The sequence below is a fragment of the Neofelis nebulosa genome, chromosome 12 (genome assembly GCF_028018385.1).
Source record: "Neofelis nebulosa isolate mNeoNeb1 chromosome 12, mNeoNeb1.pri, whole genome shotgun sequence".
NCBI classification, from domain to species: domain Eukaryota; kingdom Metazoa; phylum Chordata; class Mammalia; order Carnivora; family Felidae; genus Neofelis; species Neofelis nebulosa.
Window position 1 is genome coordinate 73,040,391 of NC_080793.1, and position 21,068 is coordinate 73,061,458.

At 41.2% G+C, this 21,068-nt stretch overlaps 1 long non-coding RNA gene and 1 other non-coding gene across 15 annotated transcripts in view; both read left to right on the forward strand.

Moving 5' to 3' along the window:
- Nucleotides 1–21,068, forward strand: part of LOC131492027 (uncharacterized) — a 509,746-nt gene that overhangs the window by 340,277 nt on the left and 148,401 nt on the right. For 12 of the 14 annotated variants that reach the window (XR_009251796.1, XR_009251786.1, XR_009251789.1 and 9 more), the window contains one exon: nt 14,370–14,412. The exons of the other annotated variants lie outside the window; for them this stretch is intronic. This is a non-coding gene — a long non-coding RNA (uncharacterized LOC131492027). The remainder of the gene's footprint in view (nt 1–14,369; nt 14,413–21,068) is intronic. 14 annotated transcript variants of the gene reach the window in all.
- On the forward strand, nt 8,832–8,937 carry LOC131492259 (U6 spliceosomal RNA). The gene has a single exon (XR_009251964.1). It is a non-coding gene; the product is annotated as a U6 spliceosomal RNA (small nuclear RNA).

The following is a 21,068-nucleotide window of genomic DNA, read 5'->3' on the forward strand; positions in this document are numbered from 1 at the left end:
CTGTTTTCTTCATCATGATGAGAAATAAGAATCCAGGGGGTGGCTGCTCCAAATGCTTCACAGTTTAATGAAGCTAAATTTTGGCCAAATTTCTATTGAGCTACTGTGGCAGATTAAGGATGGACATAAATTCTTTGATACTGCCTCCATTGAGAGTAGAGATCTATTGAATATGGGATGGTTTGTGACTGCTTTGACCAATAGCAAATGGCAAAATGATATCATTCAAGTGTCAGCTGTTTGAAGGAGGACTGGCATCTTCTAAGTTGTTGCTCTCTTGGAAGCCAGCTGCCAGGCAGGGAGACTACCCTGAAACAATCACTTTGAAAGAATCCAAGGCCACATGAATGAGTCCCAGAGAATACGACATCATGGAGAGAATGAGGGAGGGAGGGAGAGGGAGAGATGGAGGGAATGTCAAGGAATCCTGGAGTTTCCCATATACAGTAAAGAGGCCATCTTGAAGGTGGGCCCTTCAGTCCCAGCCAGCAGCTAATACCATGTGGATCAGAGACCAGTCACCCAGCCAAACTCATTCTGAATTACTGACTCATAAAATTGTAAGTGGATGGAGTGGTTATTTTAATTCATTTGAGGTAATGTAAGTTTTGGGGTAGTTTGTGATGCAGTAATAGATAGCCTGGTAAATTGGTTTTATAATCCTAAATTCTGTCATTGTTTTTAAAGTTTAAGGTTTGTTTTTATCATTAATTCCTTGGAAATGGTTATCCCATTTGAATTAAGAGAATTTTTAAGAGATTTCTTCACAAGTTGTTTCAAGGAGTTAGGGGGTCAGTGTGTCTCCAGGAAGCTGAGGTAACAGTGGGGAAACTGAGGCAGCTGCAGAGAGAAGAGAAAATGGGGAGAATATGAGGAGCCAGAGAAAGGACATAGGGCCTGAGGAATGTTCGGTGTGGCACCCTCCTCTATCCTGGGTGCTCTGACCACCATGCCAAAGCATCCTGTTTCTTTGAGTTATGTGTGGCCTGATGAGAAGCATCCGTTCACCGAAACTGGCTTATATCTGTTTGCTTTCATAATATGCTTGGCCAAGTGATAGAGCAGAATCTGTATCTTACACTATTCCTTCTTTGGCAAGCCCTTCCTATTTTTTCTTTTTTTAAAGAGCCTATCGGCTCTTACCTATCATGTGAGACAGCTCTGGGAGAATTCCTCCCAGCTAATCGAGATATTCTTCCTCCTTTGTGCTCCCATGGCAACCTGAGCTCACCTCTGGCATTTAAAATGCCATATTGAATCATTTGCCAAGGTTTTGGTTACTTCCAGGAATGGCATATTTCCCAAGGGCAGGAAACATTTCTTGTTTATTTCAATGTCTACCAAGTGCATAGAAAGGAATTTGGAACTTAAGTGCTCCATGAGCACTTCATTGCACAGAACTGAAAGGAACCATCTTGTGCAGAGGTCATTTCTCTGGTGATTTCTAAACTACTGAGCCCATTATGCTAAGCAAGACAAGTCAGACAGAGAAAGACAAGTACCTTATGATATCACCTATATGTAGAATCTAAAAAAAGTTAAACCTGTAAAAAGCAGAGTAAAATGGGGCACCTGGGTAGCTCAGTCACTTGAGCATCCAACTCTCAATTTCAGCTTAGGTCATGATCCCATGTGCTCTCAGCACAGACATTCTCTGTCTCCTCTCTCTCTGCCTGTTCCTCACTCTCTCTCTCTCTCTCTCTCTCTCTCTTTCTAAAATTAAACAAAGCAAAACCAAAAACAAAGAGTAAAACGTGGTTATCCGGGGATGGGGGGATAAGTGGTAGTGTTTAAGGGTACAACTTGTAATGAATAGCATATAGGCCCTAAAGATCTAATGTGCATTATAATGATATAGACAATTACTGTGCTATAATTATGTAATGTGATAAGTATCACTGCATTGGCAACCATGCCAGTATATAAATGTATATAAATGTATCAAAGTTACACACTGTACACCTTAAACTCACACAGTGTTACACATCACATTTATGTAAAAACAAGCAAACAAACAAAAACTGATGCTGTTGAGACCATGGGAAACCTGCCTTTTGAGAGTAGGTAGGCTTTCTCTGAAATCAGTTCTTACTACAAAGAACTAATTATCTTTTCCTCCTCCTCACCTCCCTCATTTTCTGGAAGCTTGTCTTTCTGTCTTTGTGGGGTTGTAACAGCACATACCACACCTTGAAGGGGAATGATATGAAGGTAACTTGGGGTGCCTGGGTAGCTCAGTCGGTTGATCTCATGGTTCATGAGTTCGAGCCCCACATCGGGCCCTGTGCTGACAGCTTGGAGCCTGGAGCCTGCTTCAAATTCTGTGTCTCCCTCTCTGTCTATCCCTCCCCCATTCATACTCTGTCTCTCTCTATATATAGCTCTCAAAGATAAATAAACATTAAAAAAAAAAAAGGTAACTCAGTTGGGAACACCTGGGTGGTCAGTCGGTTAAGTGGCTGACTCATGATTTCAGCTTAGGTCATGATTCCAGGGATCATGGAATCGAGCCCTGCATTGATTTGTGGGATTGAGCCCCGCATTGGGCTCTGCACTGGGCATGGAACCTGCGTAAGATTCTCTCTCCCTCTGCCCTTCTCCCCTGCTCGTGCATGCTCTCTCTCTAAAATTAAAAAATAAGTCAAGGTAACTCAATCTGGAGCCATCCTTAGTAAGATTGATGCTTACTACTTTTTCTGTCTCCTTTCCACGCTCTCCTCTTACTTCTTTCCTGTCTTTTTGTAGGACCATTTTCCTCATTATATTCCTTTGTTTTCATTATGGGGCATGATGAGATAAGACTGGTCATTTGTTCTTCCTCTGCTTCTTCAGTAGGGACAGAAGTGCACAGGCATCCTCAGGCTCTGATTCAGCAGAGACTCTCTGGTCCCCATTTCCTCAACTGTGCAAGAAGCAGGGTAATTAAATAGTTCTCAGACCGGCTAATGGGATAGAAGCAAACTCGAGGTGCAATGGTAGGTGTCAAAGCACTTTGCAAAGTGAACTGATATATAAATACTTTGTGCGTTGTGTGAGTTCAGCTGGTCTCTGCCTATCACTATCTAATTGTGTAATTGACCCCCTACTACTCACCTAGTGTTGTTTCTGACCACAAATCCTTGAAACAATTAAAGTCTGCATGTTAGATATGTCTTCAAGGATTTCTAAGGCCTGCCACTGTGGCATTAATGGACAGAACCAGAGAAGCGGAAGCAGTGTTTGATGAATGTACTATAATTGCTCTTTGCTATGACATAGTAATAGGAAAATTCATATAATTGACAATGTAAAGGCCCCTACTGTTAGCAGCTGCTTTAAATTTAATGGAGCTGAGATTGTTAATAGTCTTTTCTTCACAGGGGTCTTTCCTTTAGCAGCTATAGCACAGAGCTAGCTTGTCCCATCCTCTAGACTTTCCCTCCGGGCCCACAACCCAGCTCACTGTGACAGAAGATGATAGGGAATAGGTCCATTTGCACTTTTTTGTCTTGTCTTAATTATCTGGTGGAACCATCAGTGTGTGATACATGGCATTCCCTCCCTGGGGAGGGACTTCTCCTTATGCAGCATGATAGTGTAGAAGGACAGTTCTGGAACTGAACCAGGGATGTCCCATGTACTAGCCACGAGTTTGGGACAAGTTACTTAACCTCTCTGAGCTGTAATCTCTTCTAGACAATATAAAAACTAAAACCTACATAATGTAAAGTGACTGGCACGGAGCATGGAATGTGTTTATCAAATGTCAGCCTCTCCATACGTCATACCAGTCTTCCAAAATTAGCTAAGTCCTACACTACCAAGTTTCTCTAAAGTCTTCACTCTCTGGTTTGCCACTTTTCTCACCAAAACGACACAGCAATCTGACTGCATTACAAAATTCCTTAGAACTGTTTCCCCTTCCCCTACAAGGGCTACCTTATTTTGCCAAACAACCAATATGGGTCTTAGGTTATAAAAAACAATGCAGAAGATTTAGCATAGGGAGTCTAGCTGTTAGAAACTTGGGGTCATTACCATGGATTAGGTTGATTAGCATAGGATGGATTCATAGGTGCAACTCAAAGCCAGAGTAAAGCATTAAGTAATTCTACTTAGACATCGATGCATGTCTTTTGAATGAAAAACATCAGATTATAAAATTGTGTGTGCATGTGTGTATGTGTCTAGGAGAAAAAGAAGAGGGAGGTGGGAGAAAGAGAGAGACAAGAGAATTCTTCCGGGGCTCAGGTGCCTGCAGGAAGAAGCGTGTTTAGTGCAGTTTCTCACTAGGTCTACTCTAATTGTTCCCCTTGACTGCAGATAAAGCTTATTTATATTTTCCTTTTTCCTTTTTTTTTTCTTTGTGCCTGTCACCAGCCTTCTCCAGGTAAACAAAAGCCATAGGTGCTGACTCCATTCTGTCTGCAATCATTCAGACCATTTTCCTATGTAGTGATTTTGCAATTAGTATTAACTGGGGACTACATCATTTATCCGGGGAACAGATGGACATTAGAACGTGCCCAATTTAGACCAATAGAATATTTATAGACCGCTGCAATAATAATTCAGGAAGGACACTACAGTTTCCTAACCTTCTTCTAGAAGAACTCTAGAGTTCTAGAAGAACTTTCCTAAGAAGGAAGTAAGGTGTGTTAATTTTATTAAATTCCTTATTTCTCTTACTGTATGAGCTTCTCCCTTACTAGCTCCTTAATGTGTGTGCTACTGAAACTAACCATCTTTTATAAGTATTATTGATTTTTTTTTCATGTCTTCCAGTCATCTTTATTTTTGAGAAAGAGAGAGAGAGAGAAAGAGTGCAAGCAGAGGGAGGAGCAGAGAGAGAGAGGGAGACACAGAATCCAAAGCAGACTCCAGGCTCTGAGCTGTCAGCACAGAGCCCACTGCGGGGCTTGAACTCACAAACTGCAAGATCATGAGCTGAGCCTAAGTAGGATGCTTAACCGACTGAGCCACCCAGGCACCCCTGCCAGTCATCCTTAATCAAAATATTCTGTCACCTCAAAGTCTTCCACTGGAAGATTCTGCTTGACATACAAGCTCTTAATGGTTGGCATTCAACACTCTACCCAGCTCTTGTGCTTTGATGAGCCCTCTAATATGGTATACTACAACTCTCAGAAGCATGTTTTCCCCTTGAAAATGTAGTTTTTACTCTGTTGATACTTGCTTTTGTTTTTGTTTATTTTCTTCACTTTTTTTTATAAGTTGTTATTATCTGGAAATGCAGTAATAGGTGGCAAAAAAGGTATCACTCAACAAACAAAAGAAGATCAAAATGTTGCCATCAATTAAAGGACAAATGGAAGATGTATAGCCACTTAGGTGTGGGCCAGCAATTATAAAACAGGGAAAATGGATACATTCTCTGAGCTATGTCATTTCCCTGAAGTGAAAGTGAGCACTTGGTGATATATACTTATAAGTCTGATGGATTAATCTTTGCCAGTAATCATCTTAACACATAACTTTGCAAATATCTCGAGGAATCGTGTATGTCTGCCAAATGTTTGTGCTGTTGGTGCAATTTAGGGTGTCCTATATACATCATTAGTCCCACTAATGTTTGGACACTCCTGTTGGGACAAAGGCAATTCTCTGGAGATGGGAGCAGCCATGAGTTGTTATAAGCCAATGTGCACATGTACACTGCATAATAGAAGACATCTGCGTGGGGGACCACAGCATTCTTTACTATCCATTCCTTGTACTTCTCATCAAGTGATACCTATATTAAGTTTACGCCTTTTAAGCACAGCTTCTTCAGGGTTTGGTCATATTTAAAAAAAATTTTTTTTAAATATTTATCCATTATTGAGAGAGACAGAGACAGAGACAGAGAGAGAGTGTGAGTGGGGAAGGGGCAGAGAGAGAGGGAGGCAGAATCTGAATCAGGCTGCAGGCTCTGAGCTGTCAGCACAGAGCCTGATGTGGGGCTTGAACTCACTAAACGTAAGATCATGACCTGAGCTGAAGTCGGATGCTCAACCGACTGAGCCACCCAGGCACCCCTGGTCATATTTTGGGTGAAACTTATAACCATAGTGTTTGCTGTTACACCTTCTTAGGTAAAATGTGTTTGTCTGAGATGTGTTGGTAGATCAGACACTCTATCAGCCCTTGGATAGTGGTGCTAGCTAAGATCATGTGGATCCAAAAGGCAAACGCGGAATATGTGTTGATTTTGGTGAGTGATGAAGAGCTGCCACTACTGGGGGACAGTGTGAAGAAGAAGTTTTACTTGCTTCAAGCGGCTGCTTTGTTTTCATGAGGGGTGGTACTCTTCTGAGATTTCAGTTTTGTTCTCTTTTGCTAGTAAGTGGAATATTGAAAAGGGCAGGAATTAGACTGGTTAGTATCAGTGAGGGAGGTCCTGCTGTCTGACTCACAAAAAGTCTATCTCTGCCACTGTGGCCGCTCTTTTTATGAGTTCATCATGCAAGCACCGTAGTGGTCAAGCTCAAAGGTTAGAAGATATCTACTCACTGAGTCATCTTGTTTGTGAAGTGTTTAATGCCTCTTCTGAGGTGGACACACTCTGCTCAGCATTAATGTGTCATACGAAGATCCTCATATTTTGTGCTTACTCTCAAAGATTCATTTGCCTGACACATCCCCAGGTCTCCTTGTTCCCCGTCCTTTGATCTAGTTCTTTCCAAGCCATTGACCAATCAGTTAAGCTATTTCTTCCTTCTTGAGAATCGATACATACGCTCCCTTTTGTCTACTGTCTCTGCATTCCAAGTGCATCACCCCTTGTAGTGTCTGAAGCTCTGCCAAATGGGAGGCCTTCCCCATGATGGTTTTTCAGGGCTTCCCCTGAGAGGTGACATGGTGCAGTAATACTTTATTTTTTGTTTGCATTCACTTAGTAAACTGACCCATCTGTGAATCAAGCTTGTGTATTTCCTCTCCCATCAGTTAGTTATAGAAAATGCCCATGTGACAAGAGTGTGAGCTGAGACAAAGGCACCAGAGAAACGTGGGTTCTGACAGCTGTTCATTACCTTATTTGTGTCTCCTGGACCAGCTTGAGCCTGATTTTGCATGTACCACATCTGCTTGATTAATGATTGCTGCTAGAACGCCCCAATGTTATGATTTGGTGGATCTGAAAGTATCCAATTTATGATGAGTAATTCTGACCATACAGTTACTTAATTCCCGAGGGCAGATGTGCAGTTTCTAAAAGATCTAGTATTATCCCAAGACCTATTTTTTGAATGGACTATAGTTTTTCTGCTACATGTGACATGACATCGACTTTCTTCCAAATCATAGGAGTTTCTGCTCCTGTTGGGCCATCCTGTTGGGTCTTCCCAGAGTCCTACACAATGTCTTTCTCTACCATGATCTGTCTCTTATCATGGAGTCTGCTGAGCCATAGAAATAAAATGTCAGCACTTCAGAACCAAAACCTGAAGTACTACAGAGAACTATTTTTTTCTGGACCTTAACAGAAGTTGATAATAGCCTTTAAATCAACATGGTGAATTGGTAGTTTCTGTATTCCTAATGCAGAATATACTGCCTGCAAAACCCAAAGGAACCTATCAAAGGTTGGGTTTCATTCTTTGTGGTAGGAAACATGACATATTTCCCCACTCTCTGGACTGGATATGCATGTCTAAGGCACCCATACTATTTGCCACTTCTTGCTCATCAGCTTCAATTGACATGATGTAAATTCTCTCCAAAATATCCAGAAAGTTGAAAGTTAGCAAAATATGCCATCTCAAAATATGCCACTTTGGCATAGGCTTATTTTGAGCTGAAGGCAGTTGAAAAGAAGTAAATATAAGAGTATCTCTTTGCCCTCCCCTTATTCGCTTAGAGGCAGGATACAAATTTATAAAGGTGTTTCCCTTTCCTTCTCTACCAGGAAGGACAGAAGTTAACCACCAGAGATAACCAGGTCCTTATCGGCCCAGAGAGGAAACCAAAGGAATCTATATAACAAACCTTGCAACTAGCCCTTATCTACCTTTAGTTTCCCCATTTTTTTGCCTTCCCACAGAATGCTGCCCCTGGAACTCAAAGTCTCTTACCTTTGTCTTGTACATCTCTAAAAATATATTGCTCTTTTGTTAAGATGTTATATAAACCCACATTCTAACCACCCCTTTGAGTTACTCATCTCTGAGTGCTCCCAAGTACATGCGCAATGCACAAGTTAATAAAGTTCTGTTTTTCTCTTGTTAATCTGTCTTTTGTCAGGCGAATTTACAGAGCCCCAGACAGTGAACCTCAGATAGGTAGAAGGAAAGTAGTTCCCCTTTCCTACACAATCCAGGTCCCTTCAATCTATTGTATGCCAGAGGTCGTGAAAATTAGCACAACCTTGGGATAGGACCGTAAATGTGTATCCCATGTGTTTTTGTTTACTCTAATTTCTGGGGTGGGTGGGGGTAATTTCAAGGGCTACTACTTTGCTTTCTTACTACAAACATTCCTAATCTATAGGTCAAGGAACCATGTGAAATTTCTGCTAACTGCTAAATATGTGCACTTGAATTACCCATTTGGGGAGCAAGGAAGTGACAACCAAGAGAGTCCATAGAGACAGTAACCCCTCCTGTGGGATAGACCTGGGTCAGAACTCCATTTATTACCTTTACTAACTGAACTCCTTATACCCCTGCTGTAATGCAGAGGAAAGCAAGATGGCACATGGATCTCCTGGTATCAGATTGAACTTGGATGCTGTATTTGACAAACCTGGAAAAATCTGGAAATTCCCCTTTCCAAGTGTGCCATTACCCAAGTAAATGGCTATAGGTCCCACTTGGGAAGGATGGAAGAATCACTGTTGTATGTAATTGCTGGTGTTAGCTTCAGCAGCACATATACAGAATTGGAAAGATACAGAGAAGATTAGCATGACCCCTGCGTGCAGATGACATGCAGATTCATGTATATACCTGCTGCGGTGTCAGAGATCCCTTCATCATCTGGACCTGGATGCTCCTTCAGTCAGTGGGTCCTGCATCTGGGAGTTGACTCCAGTGTGGAAACTGGGCAAAAGTTTGTGACTTTCCACTGGGGAGTGTTGCCTTCTACTCATCTATTCCTAATTTTTCTGATAGATATAGATATAGATATTTAGATATAGATTTGACAGTACCCTGGGCAGTTGGCTGCTTATTGATCTTGCCTCTAGGAACACCACGTATTTCAAGGCGTCTCTAAGACCGTATTAAGTCAGACCCCTCTTGGCTGCCATTCAGACCTTGCTAACCATGCTATTCCAAGATCTTATCATCCCCTTTGCTTCTAGGGAACTCAGTTCTGTAACAGCTACTAATTCAGCCTGCAGAAGGCTTCAGGCATTACTGAGCATTGCAGTGATGTTCCTCCCTAGTTCATTCCTTATTGCTCTAATAAGTGGAGTGCTCTCCAGGCCCTCTTAAAGGAAATGACCAGCTGGTAGGTTTTCCAGTTGTATATAATAGATCCATTCTAGCATACTTAGCTCTCTAAAGCCTTCTGAGCTCTTTCTCACCGTTTTCCAGAGCCTCTCTAATTTAATGCCAGCTGTCATTTTTTCCAAGCCTGTAGAACCATCACTTAGAGTTCTTGCCAGGGAGTTAAATAAATCCTGTTTCACTAGCGAGTTCCCTCATATGGTAAATCTTCCTTCATCTAGCTTTATATGCCACCTTCTTGATCTGGCATCTTCAAGATTCACTTCCAGACATATTTTCCTGGTTCCTGCCAGCACATGTTACCCATGTCCTGTAGCAACTTTGATGTATAATCCCTCCTAGTCCCTGACACACCCAGCACTTCTCCAGGCTGGCTATGCCGAGGTTTGATCATATTTAAGGGCCTGATCATATTTAAAGTCCAGGTGGACTTTAAGAGAGCAGATCCTAAGGAGGTTATTTGTTGTCTTGTTTGGCACCTACCTCATTTGAGGCCTCTGCAGAGTCTTAAACAAGGTGGGTTATCTCTCTTCCAAAAGAAGTAGGCCACTTCTGCTGGCCTGGTGGGCTCAGAGAGATTAAGGATACGAAGTTCACTGGTTCATCTACCTACATGTCTTCATCTCAAATCTCAGAGTTCCACTCTTTCCCTCTCTGGGTGCTGTACTGGTATAGGAGATTTGCCTAGGCCTAGAATTCTCTAAAGCTCTGCCAATATTATACTTAACTTCTCTGTCAAATCTTCAGCTGTTTCCACCCTCTGGCTTCAGGTGATGAGAATCTTTTCAAATGCTACCACGGAGGCCTCTGACACTCACACTTAACTTTGAATTATTAAGAGGTCTGAACCTGTCATTTTCTTTCTTCACTAAATCAATGCTACTTAGCAACAGCCACTCAATTTCACAGTCTTTGCAGTTGCTATTTCCCCATATCTCTCCAGCGCCTGGGAAATTGTACCAGGCAGTGCATTCCCTCCACCTGCATCCCATCCCCTTCTCCTCACAGGGAAGTCTTAGTAGTTGCCTGCTACGGCTTCCCGGAAACTATATCAGCCCATCACCTACCACCTGTGATCCAGCTGGCACGTTAGATCCAACTAGAAATGTCTATCCTTAGCCTCTGCTTCTCAGATATATTTCTGATACAAAGCCCCTGAGGTTGAGTTTCTTAAAAGTGGAGCCTGAGATGGGGATTCTTATTCAAGTAACTCACTAGAGGAGTATTCTCAGGAGAAAAGAAGTTAACAATGCCTGATAGAGCCAGGCATAAAAGCTAATCATGAATGTGGTCTCAATCAAAGACTTAGCTTTAGTCTTTGAACCCAGGGGAAGCTTTGGAACACATGTGGCAACAAATAACCTCACCCTACGATCAAGAACCAGTCTTTCATCCCTTAGTACCAGTCAATTATTGCCTGAAGTTTGTTGGGTGGGTACCGTGTAGCTTTCCAAGTGAGGAAGCTCCCATTCGGCCAAGGATAATGCTCTAGATGAAGGGTTGGCTGTGAGGTGTTATCAGCTAGCACTTGGAGCGCTAGAGGATGGGCACACTGGCAGATGCAAAGGATCTGTGCACCGCCACTATCCGTACAATAGATCAGCAGTACATCTGAGATTCCACAGTTCAAACCAGCTGTCAGATGATGCCAATATGTGGTCCAAGGACCACACTTTGAGTGGCAAGAAAAAGATTATTTTGTTTTCAGGTTTTTCTACCTTTTACTCCCGCATCACTTTCCTTTCCTTTCCTTCATGCTTCCTCTTTCCAGTTATGCTGATTCTACATCTGATCTTCACACCAGTTTGTAGGACGGCATTCAGAGGATGTGGACATCTTGTAAGTTTCTTTCATCAGAAAAGGAAGAAAAACCTCAATTTATTGGTCTGTTTTTCTACTGATGCATCAGTTGCCTACACCACAGTTGATTTTAAGCAGGTTACTTCCTTCACCTGGATGAATAATAGTTCTTTTTGATTTTTTAAAATTTATTTATGTTTATTTATTTTTTTTTATTTGAGTAGAGTTGACACACAATGTTACCTTAGTTTCAGATGTACAATTTAGGGATATGACAAGTTTTTGCATAATGCTGTGCTCACAGTTATAGCTAGAGTTCTTATGGGTGGGTCTTTTAAAAAATTTTTTTTAATGTTTATTTATTTCTGAGAGAGGGAGAGAGACAGAGTACAAGCTGGGGAGGGGTGGAGAGAGGGAGACACAATCTGAAGCAGCCTCCAGGCAGGCTCTGAGCTGCTGTGCTCTCAGCACAGAGCCCGACCTGGGGCTCGAACCCATGAACTGTGAGATCATGACCTCAGCCAAAGTCTGATGCTTAACCAACTGAGCTACTCAGGTGCCCCTGGGTGGGTCTTTTTAAATATTACAGTCTTAGGAGCTAATTCGAGAACAAGGCAGGACTCTCAACTTTTTGTTAGAAGACTAACAATAACAAAGCCGCCTTAAAGTAGGAACCACACCAATCTTTTGATTTAAGTATAACACTGAAAGAAGCATTTACAAGCCAAATTACTGTGGGATCTCCTGCTTGGATGGGGGGGGGGGGGCACCAAATGTGGGATGACCAGATAGGGTGGAAGCCAGTGGCATGGGCAGAGAAAGAATTCACCCAAGGCCGAACAAAGGAGATAGAAGTCTATTGAATACTCAGCAAGGGAGCAGCTGGCTGGACAGCAGAGCAGAGGCTGGCTGCTTTGAGGTGGGTGGGGGGCTGTAGTTAAAGGGGGAAGGTGAGGAGGTATGGGAACTACGGAATTTTCCTTTCTTGGTACTTGTGTCCAACCCATTGGATATTTTGAGGTAGGTCGCCTAATGTGCCTGTGTGTATTCGGACAGAGGGTTACTGTGGGCCCTTCCACCTTTCTCAGGTTTCCTCTGTTCAAGTTAATTGCCTAAAAGTGGGCTCTACAATTACGTCCAACTTTTTCAGAAATGCTGAGATCCCCCAAAGTTAAGGAATGTGTTCAAGTTCACACAGGAAGTGAGTGGCAAAGACTGGATGATATAGGCCTTGGGACCCCTCTTACTGTGCGCGACAATTAATTTGAAATTGGATCTCTGGACCTTGAAAACAATGTTTGAAGTCGGGCTGCCAGCCATCACTTTTATACGTATGTTTTATTCTTAGAACACAGTGGAGTAGAGCACCAACATGTAAACATGAACATAGAAACACTATGTCAAAGACAAGGATTGGGAATGTTAAAAGATGCTCTAGAGTAGACTGAAAGGTCTGACTTGGTTTAGGATGCCGACATTCACTTTAGAGAAAATCTCCCGTCATCATAGCATCATCCTCCTTACTGTGGGAAATTTTTAATAAGACTGTGATATCTGCTTCAGATATGAGAAGATGACTTCTTTTATTGCTCTCTGCTTTTCCTTAAGTGTTGTCATTTTTCATGGCATAGAGGTGACCTCGAAAGAGAATATGTTCAGTACAGAACAGACTATCCTTTCTCTATTCACATTAAAATAAGGACATTATCACCACAATCAGTAACATTATCCTCCTCCTCCTTCTTCTGGTCCCCCTACTCTTCCCCCTCCCTCCCCATCATCAAATTGTTAACTCTCATTGAGGGCTAATTATGTCTCAGGCAAAATGTTATGAGCTTTATAGGTATCATCTCATTTAATCCTCAAAACATTTGTATGAAGCTAATACAATTTTTTTTTTGAGAGAGAGAGAGAGAGACAAAGCATGCAAGCAAGCTGGGGAGGGGCAGAGTGGGGTGGGGAGAGAGAGTCCCAAGAAGGGTCCACGCCCAGGGCAGAGATCAATGTGGGGCTCAATTCTACCACCATGAGATCATGACCTGAGCCGAAATCAAGAGTTGGTGGCTTAATCAACTCAGCCACCCAGGCACCCCAACTAATATGCTTATTAGACTCATTTTACAGATGAGAAACTAATGTAGAGAGGATTTTAACATTTTCCCTGATAGGGAAAAATCTGTTACAAGATGGCTGACAGGACTAATAGGGAAATTCCAGTCCCCCACTGAAGACTCCCCTTTGGGGTTCTTCTTCCTACCCCGCTTGCCGCGGGTGCCAAATTACTGCTAATGTGGAAATGTGGAAGTAACAGACAATAAATTGTTCCCTCTATTTAATGCTCAGGACTCAGACCTCTGGAGAGTGATCTCCTCTGAGCCCGCTGGTGTGAAATAAACCTCCTGCCTTCCAAGATCTCCGAGTGCCGCTTGGTTCTTCCACCGGGTGATCCAGACCAGGTTCCGTAACATCCCCACAGTCACACTTCGAGTTTGTAATAGCACCTGGATTTGAACTGAAGTTGGCTCGTATTAGAATTTAGTATTGTAAACATAGTGACCTATGTTGGGCAGTTAGATCAGAAGGCAAGTCAGTTTCAAAGGAAGGTAAATGTCATCAATTTAGTTTAGAAATATATTGCATTTATGTTGGTGAATTCAGGGAACACTTATAGGCCAACAAGAAATCCTAGAGAAGGACAAGATAAGAAGCTCCATGTTGCAGAAGGATGTTGTCTTGTAACCACAAGAGTAAAAGCACAGAAAATGACTACAGTTTGAAAAAATGGAACACTAGATATTTTTTTCTTGGTTTCTCTGACAACAGGGGCCACTCTTCATAATAATTTTACTAAGAAATGTTTATGCAAATAAAGTACATGTTATCAGGCATAAAATAACATGTGTTTTAGACGTTTCCTTAGAAGTCTGAGAAGTGTGGGAGGAATGTCTGCTGTGATAGAGAAGAGGGCAAAATGGGATAGACTTATGTAATGGTACAAAGGGATATTCCTGAGCCCACATACTCTAGAATTTGGTGGGTACAAGAAAATGATTATATCTTTTTCTAATTTGTGTATAGGTTTTATAAGTAAATGAAACGTATTGTGCATTCACACTGCTTTATTTTCTCTGACACTAGTGCTGCATTGGGAAAAAAGAAAAAAAAACAGGGAAAAGAAAGGGTAGGTGAGTCAATAAACCTTATAGGACTGGCAGGTATGATGAAGGGGAGTAAAAAGCAATTCCCGCCCCCCCCCCTTGTTTTCTAAATTTTTGGTTAGAATAGGACTCCTATTACAAGAAACACATTCAGGAAAGAAAAACAAACATGTTTATTAACATGTATATGTTGTGTATACCTGAAAGATACCCAGGGAAAAATGAGTAGTAACTCTTCCAATTCAAGTTTAATACCATCTTCTGAGAAAGACAAAAGGAAAAGAGTTTGGGGGAGGCCAGCTGGGAAGGTGACCAGGAAAAGCCTGGTAAACAGGTATAAGGTTTGTTATGCAGATGTAAGTTTGAGCCTTTTCCCATTGATAAGATTCTCTTGTGATTTAGAGCCATCCTTTTCTTTTTAGTTCAGAGAGGGAGACACCCTTTATAAATGGAGATTCTCTTTATAAATGTAAATTTCCCTTACAAAAGGATAACTTACATTCTGTTTTCAGAGCTTTTTCTGGATCTGCTGTTTCTTAAAATAACCAGCTCAAAATAATTCTTATGCCAAAGAGGCATATTTTGGGGTAGATTCTGCAAGCCATCATTTACATTATTAATAATAAAATATACACCAAACTACTTAGGTTGATTTCTTAGGTGATGAGTGGATTGGAAACAAAAAACAATTTTTTTTTTAAGTTCATTTATTTTGAGAGAGAGAGAGAGAGCATGAGCAAGCAGGGGAGGGGGTGAGAGAGGGGGGAAGAGAGAATCTCTTAACTATGGGAATTATTCTTAAATTTAATCTTGTCCTGGCAACAGCTTTTCAGAGGACCTAGACGAACTCATACCTTTATGTGGGAAAGGTGGAAAAGTAATACTATATATCCATATTTGCTTGTATTTATATTAAATACACTAGAAGAATATAGAAAACAAGAAGTTAAGGGAAGCAAAAGAAATGGGGTGGTGGTAATGCATTGGGTGGAGAGAGGGGAGAGAGCAAGACTTTTGGAATGTGTTATCTATGCAAAAAAAAATTTAAAGCCTCTTGGAAAAAGTAATAAAATAACATCCAGAACTGTGTTTAACAGCCTCAGCAGAGTGTACACAATGAGAGAGTGGTAAATGCCTTAAAAATCTCAGAGTACTTACCTAGAGAAAGTCCAAAAAAATCAAAAGCTGACCTCTATAAGGTCACTGCAGTCTCAGGACTTAAAATTTGATATTATGATATTTAAAGTTTTTTTTTTCAATGTTTATTTATTTTGAGAAAGAGTACACAAGAGCAAGGGCAGAGATAGAGGGAGAGAGAGAATCCCAAGGAGGCTCCATGTTGTCAGTGCAGAGCCCGGTGCTGGGTTTGATCTCATGGCTGTGAGATCATGATCTGAGCTGAAATCAAGAGTCCGATGCGGAACTGACTGAGCCACCCAGGCACCCCTGATATTATAATATTTAAATATTGTGAGATTATAAAGCAAGAACAAAAATTGTAGAGAGGAACCCACTTCAATATAAACTTAAGTGCCTGAATGTGATTGAGATTATAAGCCTTTAGAAAATACTATAGACTTTAAGCTGTAGAATTACTATAGACTTTAATACTATAGATTATAAGCCTTCAGAAAATACATAGACGGTATCTATGTAATTCTTCTCAAGCAATCTTTTGTAAAGCCAATATTTTCAGGTTATTAATTAAATTATTTGTCCTGTTCCTTCAGCTGATCGAAGTATTCTAGCCTCAATGGCTAAACACTTGGGTCCGTTACTAGGGGTAGAGATGTGCAAGGGATACACTCTGACTTCAGACAGTTCTTTCTTGGTCTTCCATGGGCAAAATAAGAAACACTTGCAAGTTTCTGTAAAGCAGAGGTATATGTACTTCCCTAGCAGATGAATAAAGAGGCAGTGCCAGAAGAAAGAGGACAGGACAGATTAATTCTTCTTGAAGGCATTGGGGGATGGGTGCTTCGTGAAGATGACATTTGAAATAGATGCTTAAATCCAATTGTTATTTGTATGTTTGTTTTTCTGAGTTAAGGAAGGGGGATGGACATTCCAGATGGAGGGAACTTTTGAAATAGATGCGTGGAGATGTGGAAGGTCATGGTGGACGCAGGGGCACTAGAGCAAGCCCACGAGTGTGAGTGAAGGGAATGGCAACAAGTGAGTCTAGAGAGTGAAGGGATGCCGTCCTAAGCATTTTGGACTTTGTATTAGAAAAAAAAGGGGGGGGGTTAGGCATCGATGGTTCTAGAGAGGAGTGTGATGTGTTGGGATTCATGGGCTGTGCAGGAGGGATATAGACTATAATGGGAAAGGACCAGAGTCAGGGAGGTCAGATCCAAGGTTATCAAAATAATCCAAATGAGAGATGACAGAGGGCTGCAGTGATGCAGGGGCCATTTCCAGGCCCAATCAGTAATATATGGAGACAACTGGATAGGAAGATAAAGGGGGAAAAGTAGTCAAAGCACACTGATGGATTTCTAGCTCTGTTCACGGGGTCATGATGATATTGTTAGATAAAACAGGAAAAAAGATCAGACACAGATTTGGAGAGAAACAAATGAGTTTGATAAGGTTAACACACTGGTTCCAAATTTTTAGCCTCTGAAGAATTTTTTCCTGGTTCTCAGCTATCAGTTTATGGACTAGTTGTTTCCCTAAATATTACCATGTCCATAATAATAGGCATTAATGAGAATACCCAGAAAGCAAATGATAAACACACATAGCCCTTGTCCTCTATAATGCCCTGCTCAGACAGATGTCCCAGGGTAGGAGATGGAGATGTGTGCTTTAAAGACCAATGTCTGGGTGGCCTAAGATGGGAATCTAATAAATGAAAAAAACCTAACATGATCTAAGATACGGCATCCATTTGCTAGACCTTGCAAGCTGACTTTATTACAGACTGTCAGGGTAGACAGTGACAGATCATTTTGTAGGGCCCAGAGAGAGCCAGATCTATCTGCCTAGAAAAACAAATAAATCCCAGTTCAGAACTGAGGTTAAAAAAGATTTACAAGGCACAGTGATGCATGTACCCCCTTCTGGGTGGGTTGTGGTGGCTGGCCACGGGAGGCTAGCCTCATTGGTTCACATATCCTGCCATCTGGGGACATGGTGAATTCCTGGGCTCATTGTACAGGACATTTTCCCATTTCCCTCTCTATGGTCTAGTTTGGGCAGAAAAATGGACGACAGGCTGGGGAGGATAAAAAATAAACAAGAGAGGGAAAAGAGTCTCTCTCTGAGCAATCTTATAAAACAAAGCATAAATCTTTAACTGCCTGACCTTTCAGCTCACATGATTCTTGGTGCAGAAGGGATAAATCAGGGCTCATCTGGAGGCTCCGGGGAGGATAGCTTCCTGCCTTCCAACAAGAAGCAACCTATTTGTGGAAAGCACATAGATGTGTCATTGTTTTTAATAGAAGCTCAATTGATTTCCTAGAAATTGAAATGTTCCCTTGGTTGGGAAATGAAATTTCTAGTTGGCTGTTCCACCTTTGGCTGCCCCTTGGTGGAAAGTCTTATTGCACATTGCTAGAATTAGCAGAGAGAGGTCAAGTGAAAGGTCTTGGGGTCACACTTCCTCATAACAGGACACCATCTCCTAAATGCAAATAAAACTGGCAGAGGTTGAAGGTTGCACAGACGCAACTCCTACAATATAGTGAAGGAGGTTTTTGTTAACCCCTCTTTTGCTGGTCGCTGTTTTCCCTGCCCTGTGTTGCTCTCTTGCCATCACAGCCCATAAATATTCCATTGGAGCCAAGGATGGTTCCCAGATGCAGTGGTACAGCAGGTATTTTCTACGTGAGGGCTTGCTTGGCACTTCACTGCAGCCCGACCCTTTGTCCCAGCAGCCAAAGTAATGAGTATTTGAAAAAAATTAAATTCGTTTCTTAAATGCATGGAGAAAGGGGTGTGTTTTTTCTCAGTAAGCTGACAGTGTTATCACGTGACTGAAGTTCCCCCTTCAGAAAAAGGAAAAGTTTTTTCTTTTTACTTTATCTGTAGGGTGGTAGTAGTGGTGACCAGAAACGAGGAGATGGTAAATTAATAGTTTGAAGGTAGAATTGGAAATCACAGCTCATTGGTAAAGCCTACTGTTAGAGTTCCTAGAACCAAAGATGAGTTTTGATCATTTTTGACCTCTCTCTCTTTTTTTAAATTATTAAGGCTGCTGAAATGTGGGGGGGAAAAAAGGCAGATATGCCAGGAGCCCATACTTCCTGAGGTACTTATTATGAAAAAAAAAAAAAATCAAGGAAATAATTATTTTATTTCATTGAAAAGATAAGCTTCTGAATCCTTCCCAGATCCCCTTTGCCTGAGTCTTTCCTCTTGGCCCTTTTCAAGTATGGGAGCCACTTCATGAAAAGGAGCTGCTTCTGAAGCCCAGTGTCACAGGAAATTAACTAGAGCACCTCCTAGAGGCAACAGCCCAACTTCCTAAGGAAAAGAGAACGTATTCCTCAGTTTAGGATGGCTATATCTGAGGGTATCCGTCATTTAAAGAACAATGGCCATTATCAGTGAAAATTTGCCACCCTTTTCTTTAAATGCCATTTTGTTAGCAGATTATTTCTGCATTTGCTTTTTCTAAGATTGTCCAAGCTGCTAAAATACAGAAAAAGAAGTAGTGATAATTTAGGCTGGAGTAACGGTGTTGATCTCTTTGGCACTAATATCATCAATTTGTCCTGCTTCGTTTACTAATATTTACTATTAGTTTGCATTTGTCCTATTATTTAAGATTTATTTATGACCTAGTGGGGACCAGTTGGACTGAAAATTAGAATATCATTTTAGGTCTCTAATTTACTTTTTGTTGACACAGGGTAATTTAGCCTCTGTGTATCAGATTCCAAGTATATATCTTAATCTGATGATAATTAGTCTACTTTTAAATTACTGGTTTTAGGGGCACCGGGTGGCTCAGTCATTTAGGCATCCAACTCTTGGGTTCTTCAGCTCAGGTCATGATCTTAATTTTCATGAGTTTGAGCCCTGAGTCAGGCTCTGTGCTGGCAGTACAGGGCTTGCTTGTGATTCTCTCTCTCCCTCTCTCTGCCTCTTCCCCACTCTCACTGTCTCTGTCTCTCTCAAATAAATAAACTTAAAAAAAAAACAAACAAAATAAAATTACTGATTTTTATCCATACATGTTACAAATGGCATGCGTTTAACATGACTTTAAAAAATAATAAAAACCACACTAGCCAAAAAAAAAAAAAAAAAAAAAAAATCCAGAAAGGGATTTACACAGGAAATGACAACTAGGCTTATAGTTGCTTCTTATTAAAATATTTTCTAAATACTTATTAATACTCAAATAAATGAGTTTGGTCCCAGTTTTCAGAATGAATTTTATGTTGAATATACCTTATTTATTGCCATACTGATAGTAGAAATCCACCAATAAGTGGTTCAACATTCCTAGTAATATATGAGGAAGGTCAGAGGAAGACTGATTTTTTAAAAAATGATTGATTTACCTCTTTTCTACGTTATTTCTTCATTAATAAATCACATTTAAATGGTAGTAAAATAGTCTTGTGATTTTTCAAGAATAGTTAATAGTCCAAAGGCTGCCCTTGGCTAAGGGCCATGTATTTCAGGTCTTTTTTTTATAGTCATCTATTTATTTCACCCAGCCAATCCCAGCATGGAAGCTACTGCTACTTATATGAAGCTTTTTAATTTAGTCATACATGTGGTGGTAGGCTTGTTTATTTTATTTTATTTTATTTTATTTTATTTTATTTTATTTTAATTTTTTTAACGTTTATTTATTTTTGAGACAGAGCATGAACGGGGGAGGGTCAGAGAGAGAGGGAGACACAGAATCTGAAACAGGCTCCAGGCTCTGAGCTGTCATCCCAGAGCCCGACGCGGGGCTTGAACTCACGGACCGCAAGATCGTGACCGGAGCTAAAGTCGGATGCTCAACCGACTGAGCCACCCAGGTGCCCCAAGGTGTGTTTAAACTTGCATTTATCTTACCCTGCAGGAACAGGATGATACTTAAGTTACAAAGGCTTTGGGAAATTTGGAAGAAGTTGGGGGAAAGTGGGGAAGAAGCAATAAAATCAGATAGCCTCATTCTCTCCCTAGAGCAAGAAAAATGCATCCACCCGACAAGTGTACACCTGTTTTCCTGCTTGCAGTCTCTGTGCAAATCATTGCCTATTGTTAGGGAAGTAGACAGGGTCTGTTTTGTAAGACTAAGAAGCAATACAGTGTTTATTTTGCCTCCAAATCATCAAGAAGCATGCTAATTTTCCATGATTTGGAAAGGTTTGGAAGTATGATGGATAGTCATCACTTTGTTAATTAACAACTCAAGGGCCACCCACAGTGGTTGGTAATGACAGAGCAGCTGCAAAAGACACACTTGCTCACCCTAAGTGTGCCCAAGTGCACCCTTCTAGGGACTGCTGTCTGTTCCCAGGGGTGAAAGTTAACAGATGATAATGTCCTACGTAGCTGTTGCCGACAGATGTTTTTCTCGCTCGACCTCGTACTGTGGAGTCACTTCTTTTGTTGCTGTTTCTATTCCTCTTTGCTTGGGTTTCCTCTTAATTTATTCACTCAGACAGGAGTAGTCTTTCCATTAGAAACATAAAGTAAACCACCAAGCCACAAAATTGCTCAC